At 43.1% G+C, this 8,660-nt stretch overlaps 1 pseudogene; it reads left to right on the forward strand.

Moving 5' to 3' along the window:
- The first annotated feature begins 3,858 nt into the window (after window positions 1-3,858).
- LOC115070849 overlaps window positions 3,859-8,660 on the forward strand; it is a 36,453-nt pseudogene continuing 31,651 nt past the window's right edge.

The raw sequence follows: 8,660 nt of genomic DNA on the forward strand, positions 1-8,660 counted from the left end.
ATAGTTTGAGGCCTATACTAATATGGTCAGAGGGACTTAAAGGGCAGTTTTTACCTCTTGTCCTCCAAGGTCAACTAAGTTCCAGGGGAACTGCTTCCAAGCCCATGTGACCCCTGAGGAACAAATCCTTAAATGACCTTAAGTGTAAAAGTAAATGGATTTATTTGGGCCAATTGTGTGGTCTTAAACACCCAAAAGGAAAGTATAACCAAAGAGTAAAGTCATCAGTATATTTCTTTAAGAGTTCAAGGGATTACACTTCCCAGACATTAGGCTTAAGTCTATATAAAAAGTTATTTAGACAATTATTTCTCATTGATGATTTTGTTCCTAACCAGAAAGTGCTGCTCAGATGTAAGACTTCAAATCTTGGTCTCCAATACTGTAGTGCCCACCTGTACCTAAGGGAGACAACAGCTATTGTTCTAAAATGTTGCATAAATTTGTTTTCTCCCCTTATCTAGAAGCCTTTGAGAGGGAACTGACACTGATTCTAACCACTCCAACAGCTATCAAAATACCCGAAAGCAAGTCCTAAATCCATCACTCTAGAGTCCAGCCTTGGCCAACAAAAGAAAAATGAGGAGGAACCCAATAGAGGGATGCTTTTGGAAGCCCTTGTCAAGAAATTCCAATGGACTCTCATATGAACATTTGAAAATTGCCCTGTTCTGACATTTTTTTTTTAGTTCCCTGTCTAAAACTTGTAGTGCTAATTACTCTTGCCTTTACTTCTCCTTCGCATCTCCTATTCAGGATTCAAGGACTTTCTTTTCCCCTTAGAGATAAGATCTATGCAATTTGGGAGTGTTTTAGATAGACTTACTGAAAGGGTACTCCAATTGCCTCACCCTGCGACCCTGTTCAGCATAGAAGAAGCCAGAGCAGTTTGTGTCCCAACTCCCTATTGACAATTTGGGTAACCTCTTCAGAGGATGGTATGATAAGAATAGGAGGTAGGAATTGGCTAGGCAGTTAAGGTGAAAAGTCCCCAAAGAAAAGTAGCCAGTTTCTTGGCTAAAAGTCAAAATGTCCTTGGGCCTCTTAGCAACCTACTCTGTTCCAAAGGCCAACAATGTCAAAAGCATTTGGGAGCTCTTATCTAATCCTTAAAATATTTTAGGGTTACCTCTTCTGATGGGGGAATGTTAGAGAAGCCAAAAGCCCCATAAAAATAAATAAATAAATCGAAGAAGGAGTCCATGAAGTTATCAGAAAAAAGTGATGGGGAGACATGGGAGGAGTTGGAGGGGAAGGAGTGGGCTTGGATTTGATCAAAACACCTTATATGCATGTATGAAATTCTCAATAAATTATTTAAAAAAAGTCTTAATTCACATGAAGTTAACGTGACGAATGTAGTGGAACCAATTGTGTGATGCCCATGTTCAGAACCATAGACATTTGAAGAAGTAGAAATGCGTGAAGGTTGAAGATTTGCATCAATTTTACAATGAAAAATTTTGCGAATTAGAAATAAATAAAAGTAACAGAACTGCTTCAAGGAAAATAATAAAGCACCAGGTAGGGCACTAGGGAGATAGCTCAGTGCGTAAAGTGCTTGCCTTACAAGCATGAGTACCTGCGTTCAATACTCAGCATCTATGTAAAGATCTGGGCAAGGAGGTACCCGCTTGTAATCTGAGTGCTGGGAAGGTAGAGGCAGTCAGATCCTGGGGCTCGCTGGCTGGTCAGCTAAGCCAAATCTGTGTGCCCCCGTTTCCAGTGAGAGAACCTGTTTAAAAAATTAAGGTGAATGACTCCTAAAGTTTAATCTCTGGCCTCCAAGATACACCCACCCAAAGGATGCTGGCTGGTCAGCTAAGCCAAATCTGTGTGCCCCAGTTTCCAGTGAGAGAACCTGTTTAAAAAATTAAGGTGGATGACTCCTAAAGTTTAATCTCTGGCCTCCAAGATACACCCACCCAAAGGAAAATACACCCACACCCACACATATACACCTCTGCCTGTGCATGTGAACTTGTTGGTGCTGGCCTATTAAAAGCTATGTGGGAGCTTGAGACAAGAAGATTGAAAGTTCAAGGCCATCTTGGGCTATAGGGCAAGTTCAAGACCAGCCTGTCTCAAAAAAGAGGGCTGGGAATGTAGCTCAGCAGCAGAACATTTGTCTAGGATGCATGAGACCCTGAATCCAGTCCTCAGTGCAGCCAAACAAAACAAAACACAAAACAAAACAATCCCACAGAGTATAAATGAATTATAATTCTTTTTGAAATTGTTCTACGGATAGTGTCTACTATTTCACATTTTCCTGGAGACCTCGTTTGCATTAATGTGATTGGGAAGGTGGCTCTTTGGGTGGTTGATCCTTTTATATTATCAAAATATTTTCACAAATTTTGCCTCTTCTAGGGGCTCTGAGTGAAACCAACTCTTGCACATTTACCAGTGCCGCAAACATTTATCCTATAAGGAAACGGAGTGGTTTTCCCTGGCAGTGTTTTCATCTTGAGGGAACTCGGAACTCCTTCTCCGAGCTCTGTGGGCATGCCATCTCTCCTGGGCAGCCTTCCAGCCAGGGCAGGTATTTGAAAATTTTATGCTCATCCCTTTGGACATTAGTGGTTTCCCTGCAGAGGCTGTGTGTGTCTCAACAATTTCCTGAATGCTCTGGTTGCTGGAATACCATTACTGATGATAATAGGTCCTCGTATAGTCCTCTCTGTTTACAATGATGTTCACTTATTACTTATTAGAGATTAATGCCCAATTAGAGGACTCTGCCTTTGCCAAGCCTCAGAAGGGCTGTCTTGGTATGCTTGGCTTCTGGGGTGGGGTGTTGAGCTTCTTCCCCTTATTCTGAATGAATATGGTCACATCCCGTATCAGGGCTGGCAAACACCAGCCCCTTGTGCATTTTGGGCCCTGGTGATAAGAGACTGGAGGGCAAAGCAGACAAATGCAGACTCCATCTTGGATTGCTTTAAGCTCTTCAGTATCAGTATCAATTCCTGTTGTGAGGACTGGATACTTTGCTTTTTTCAATATCAAGGACTGTCTCCTTTCAATCTGACAAGTGGTCATTGTTACAATCATTATGAATGACAACCAACAAAGGCTGATGAATAGCTGTGAAGAGTATCCTTTGCTAACACAGTGGAGGTACTTAAGCATACTACAAGGCTCTCTGTGTAGATGGATATCTGCATTCTTAGAAAAGTTGCAGACTGCCATGGGTGGTGGTGCACGCCTTTAATACCAGCATCTGTGTTGGGGACCCCTGCTGTCTAAGGTAGCAGTCTCTCCATGTCCGGATAGCCGCAGGCCGGCTAGGCGTTCTTATGCAGAGACTCCCTTTCTCAGCAGGGCGCCTTCCTACTCTCTTCCTGACTCACCTTTTGAAGTGCCCGCCACAGATACATGTCCTCCGGCATGAAACTGCCAGGCAATGTCTGACAGCCTGATAGAAGCCCACGACCACATGTAAATGGGGCATCCTACAAAGCACCTATCAACTAAGGCTTTTGCTACTGCCTCCACACTATAAATATCCTGGTTTCCCCCTAATAAATCGGAGTTGTATCTAGAGCTGTATCTGGAGCTGTGTCTAGAGCTGTATCAGGAGCTGAGCTGAATCACTGAAAAAAGGAGCTGTACTGAGCTGTATCCTGTGTCTTGCTGCCTACGATTCAGTCTCCCCAGAGGGGGCTGTCCCTTCGTAAACAGCCACTCGCGACTTTCGCAGTTCTTGCACCTCCCCATGTGACCCAGTGGCCAGCAGATCACGATACCTAGAGGGAGTGCCCGGTAGCTTGGAACGGAACTCGCCTGGAAGCGCAGCGACCCACAGAGTCGCCAGCATACAGTAGCCTCGGAGAGCCAAGGATCCGAACAGCAATGCGGTGGGCGCAGCCTGCCGCACCCCAGCGGCGCTCAAGAGACCGGCGCCACGCCCAGCAGCTGGCGCTCCGAGATCCCCGCAAGCCCGCACATCTGGGAGGTAGAGGCAGGTGGATCTTTGTGAGATAGAGGCCAGCCAGGTCTACATAGTTAGTTCAAGGCCTGCTGTGGCTACAGGGAGACCCAGTTTCAAAGAGACCAAAAAATGCAGACAAATACCATTTCTATTGTAAGTTATTGGCATTAGTTATATTTTATAACCTAGGTGAACTGGAGCCTGGGGTGTTTCTAGTGGGACTGGGTTTGATACTGTGACTTTTGTAACCCAAAGTAAAAAAAGTCAGAGTGTTGGCTAGGTTTTGGTATCTGGACTGGTTAAAAGAAAATGTAGCCAATCTGGAAGGGCACAATTATTTAGTTGATAGTCAAGGATTCTCCAGTGCTAGACCACTTCCTTCTTGCTGGGAGTGGAAGCCAGAGTGCTCCACACTTCTTAGCTGGGCTTCCTAACTGGGGTGAGCCAGAACATTTCCTCCTTTCACTAGAACCCAGGCATCTTGCTGCCTCCCACTTTCAGGAACTAGAGTGCCTCCACCATTCACTGCAGAAAGAATGTGAGGAACCGAAGTTGACCTTAGTGTCTTCCTGAATGGTTGAAATTCCAGAAAGACTAGACAAACACAAGGACCTCAATTCCTTTCACTTTTCCTGCCTTTATGCTTTGTTGACTAACATTTGCCTGACCCCTGTTATCTACCCCACATCTTTCTAACAAATTGTCTTTATCTTCAAATTGCCAGAGTTGGGTTGTGTGCATCTTGCTCGTGCCTTTGTTCTGTGGTCCAGGACACAAAAGACAGAGGTTAGCCCAGTACCTCTTTTATCTAAAATGATTTTTTGTTAATTAAAAAAATTGGCATGCGAAGTACTGGGGTTCATCGTGGCATTTTCATAACTATTTTGCTTTTGTTGCTCCTCCTCCCTCCCCTTCCCCACCCCCTAGCTCCCATTTCCTGGTCCCCTCACTACCCCCAATATCCCTCTTTCCTCCTTCTGGCCACATATACTCTTCTACCCTCTCCATGATCCCTTTTATCATTTTATAGCCCACACCTCATACACACACATAAATATATACACATATAAAATTAAAATCTAGGATCCGTGAGAGGAAAAAAAAAACATGATACTCATCTTTCTGAATCTGGGTTGCTTCATGTAATATAATTTGTGATCCCATCTATTTCCCTGAAATGCCATGATTTCCTTTTTCATTATGGGTGAATAGAACTCAATTGTATGTGTGCTATGTTTTATTTCTTTTTAAACAAATAAACACTCCATTATCGCGCAACTTAAAATCTGGAAGGGAAGCATTGTCCAAAGCTATGTTTTCCAAATTTCAGGAACCAGACTATTTTGGGGTGATGAAATAAATTCTGGTTGCATCAAGCATTTTTTTGGAAGGAGTAAGACAGGATAGGGTAGGGTAGACAGGAAGGGTCAGGACAAGGTAGGAGAGACAGGGTATAGTAGAATAGAAAGCAGTGAGGGTACATGTCAGTTCAGAACGCTCTCACTTATATATACCGATTTAGTTATGTGCACATTCATGTTGGTAAAAAAATTAAAGACCCTATTTCACATTTTCTTTATCCATTCTGTTGATGGACCCCAATACCTCCTTTTTAATCACAGAGAAAGTTTTCTGTGACCTTGTGAGTAAGTTCTTGCATCAGCTAACACACATCTGCAGTCACATACAGAGACATTTGACCACCTTGGCGGATTCTAATGCTTCCTGCATTGTGACAAATTGAACATCCCACATGACTCTCCATGGCACAAACTTCCTTCAAGAATTACAAACTTCTTTTGCAATAGGCTCTGCTAAGGACTTTTGTAGATATTACCGCTACAGTTGCCTGTGAATTCATGCTGTGATGAGAGAAATTCTATAAATTTTCTTCACTTTAGGGGGGAAGAATAATAACTTTTCATGGAGGGTTATCCAAAGAATATTTTCAACATTACTTGAGGAAATGTTTCTTTGATTTGTCTTATTCCCAAATGTTCACCCAGATTTGCAGTTACAAACTGTGCTGCTTCCCATGGAATTTGTTTTTTTATGCTTCATGCATATTTATGAAATGGGTTATACTTATTTGTCATTTTTGGGAACTGTTTTCATAATGCTCAGTTCACATAACAGATTCCCATTTAGTGAATAGATATTGTTTTGGTCCATGTAACACAAATCCCTGCACTGGGTTTTAGGGGCAGGTAGTGAGATACCTATGGTATTTCATCTGTTTACATAGAATTCCTTATAGTCGCCTATTGATGCCTGTATGCAAATGCTTATTTAAGTTAATATAATCATATTAAAATGTATCAATGACCCAGAATTATGTTAATAATTAACACACAATTGTAATACTTAATGACAAAGTCAACTCTCTGAATAAATAGAACATTTATTCAATAAATGTTTACGATGGCAGCTTACTAGTGACAGTCTCTTTGAGGAGAACAGACGCTAGCATGCATTCCACCCTCCGGGGATTTTCTATTTAATTGGGGCAACTTACAGTTTCATTGGAAGCTTATACTCTAATGGTAATTATGGGTTTTTAGCTAACCCACAAGTATGAGCTCCTTGCTGGCTGATGTGTTCCTGACAAACCTTTGGAAGTAGGCATTTGGAGGTGGAAAGCTGGTGTTTTTGAAAGCTTCCAATTCTTTAGTATTAAAGTGTCTGACTTATATATACCCTAATCTTTTTTATTTGTTTTGTTTATTTGGCATTGGGCTCTCTGTGGAGCCCTGGCTGGCCTGGAACTCACTATACAGGCCACACTGCCCTCAATCTTGCTGTAAACCTCTTGCCTCAGCCCCCTGAAAGCTGGGATTACACGTTTGCTGACCACTACACCTGGTTCTACATTGATGGTCTCAGCCTGACTTTTCTTTTTCTTTCCTTCAGTGCTAAGGATTGAACCCAGGGCCTTAAGCATTCAAGGCAAGCACTCCACTACTGAGCTATGTCCCTAGCCTTCTAGCCTGACTCTAAAATGTCTTTATCACACCCCTAAATTGGGTAATAGCAAAGCTTTGAAATGTCGAGTCCTCAAAACAAAACAAAACAAAATAGAGATTCAGAACATTCCCACCTAGCACAAAGCACAGATTATTTGGACCAAATACTTTGGTATACAAGGAGTCCAAAAGGGTTTAATTTTGGGTCATTTGCATGTGAAACACCCCTAGAAAACTTCCTTTTTTGCTTCCCTTTGTCTCTCCAGGAGGATACCCATCCTATACGTCAGTGGTTTGGATCAAATAAACAACAAACAAACAAGTGGTAGAAGGCAGCTATGCCATGCTAATTTGGGAATGTCTCCGTTTTGGGGGGTTGAATTGGGACACAGACTGTTTTCCTTTGGATGCAGCCTCCTTTCCATGTAGTCTTCTTAATGGCGCAGGAGCCAGCATGAATACCTTTTTCTTGTCAAGGAGTGGGTAAACACTTCCCTGCGCCCTGTCTTCATTGTGGTGCAGCTCTACTCTGTGCACCCACTGCTGTTCTGCCTGTGCTCACTGCAGTCCCTGCTGCATACCGTGAACCCTGTGCTCACTCACTATGGTTGGGTCTTGTGCTCACTACTGGCCGAGTTCCATCCTGCATACCCCGTGGCCTCTCCCTGCTCTGCACCCCCGTGCTCCACACTGTGAGTCCTGTGCTCACTACCTTTGGGGTTGGGTCCTGTGCTCACTGTAGCCTTAGTTCTGCCCTATGGGCGGTATGGCCTCTGTTCTACTCTGTTCTTCATGCTTACTGTGCAATCCTCTGCCTTCTATATTGTGTGTCTTGTACTGTGGTACCTGCTGTACGTTGCTATCGTAGGGTGCAAGTGCTCATGGGTAACATGATCCCAGATGAGTGCGGGGTCCCGGTAAAGCTATCCTGATAGAGACTACAATGTGAGCCTCATATACTTCCAACATACCGTGCAATATTAGTATTCTTTTGATTCCTCTCAGCTACTTAACATAAGACTGAGGATATAGCTAAGTGACAGAGTACTTGCCTGGCATGCATTAAGGCCTTGGGCTCAGTCCCCAGTACAGCAAAACAAAACAGAAAGCTATGTAAAAGCATAAATTATTCTTAATGTACAAGTTGTACAGAAACAGGCTCTGGTGAGGGTTCTACCAGTGGCCAGCAACTTCCTGCAGAAAATCATTAGAGCATAGGCTTCATAGGGGCCCCAACGAACCTGGTTAGGATGGATGCTTATAGAAAACGATCTCGAAGGTACATAATTGTCTGAAATATAGTTAGAGACCCTGATGTTATTCTTTTCCTCATATCTCTATAGCTAAAGGTAGCCAGGGAGTAGTCCAGAAACTCTTGCCCAGTGTTTCCTGGCTCCACACATCAATTGCTCACCTCACTGCCCAGAGTTCATTTTAATGCCCAGTGCTATCATTTCTTCATTTATAAAAACTACTTATTTTCCCTCCACCACATAATAGAGACTCTCCTTGAATGTCAATCTTCTAAGATTGGGGGTGGGGAGAGATAGGAATGGATTTCTGCTTGTGTAGTGACCCCCAACATCAAGAATGCTTCCCAGGGGAGAATTTTGGATGGCGCCCCATATAAAGAGGTGAGGCAGCTATTGGGAGGGCTTCAGACTCCTGAGTCATTGCCGTGTCATCGTTTACAGCTTACTGTCTCTATTACAAGGTGAACAAGAGGGTGTGTGAATTTATGTACAGTTTATAAGATCAAA

The sequence above is a fragment of the Nannospalax galili genome, unplaced genomic scaffold, assembly GCF_000622305.1.
Source record: "Nannospalax galili isolate Female #2095 unplaced genomic scaffold, S.galili_v1.0 scaffold136, whole genome shotgun sequence".
Classification (NCBI taxonomy): Eukaryota; Metazoa; Chordata; class Mammalia; order Rodentia; family Spalacidae; genus Nannospalax; species Nannospalax galili.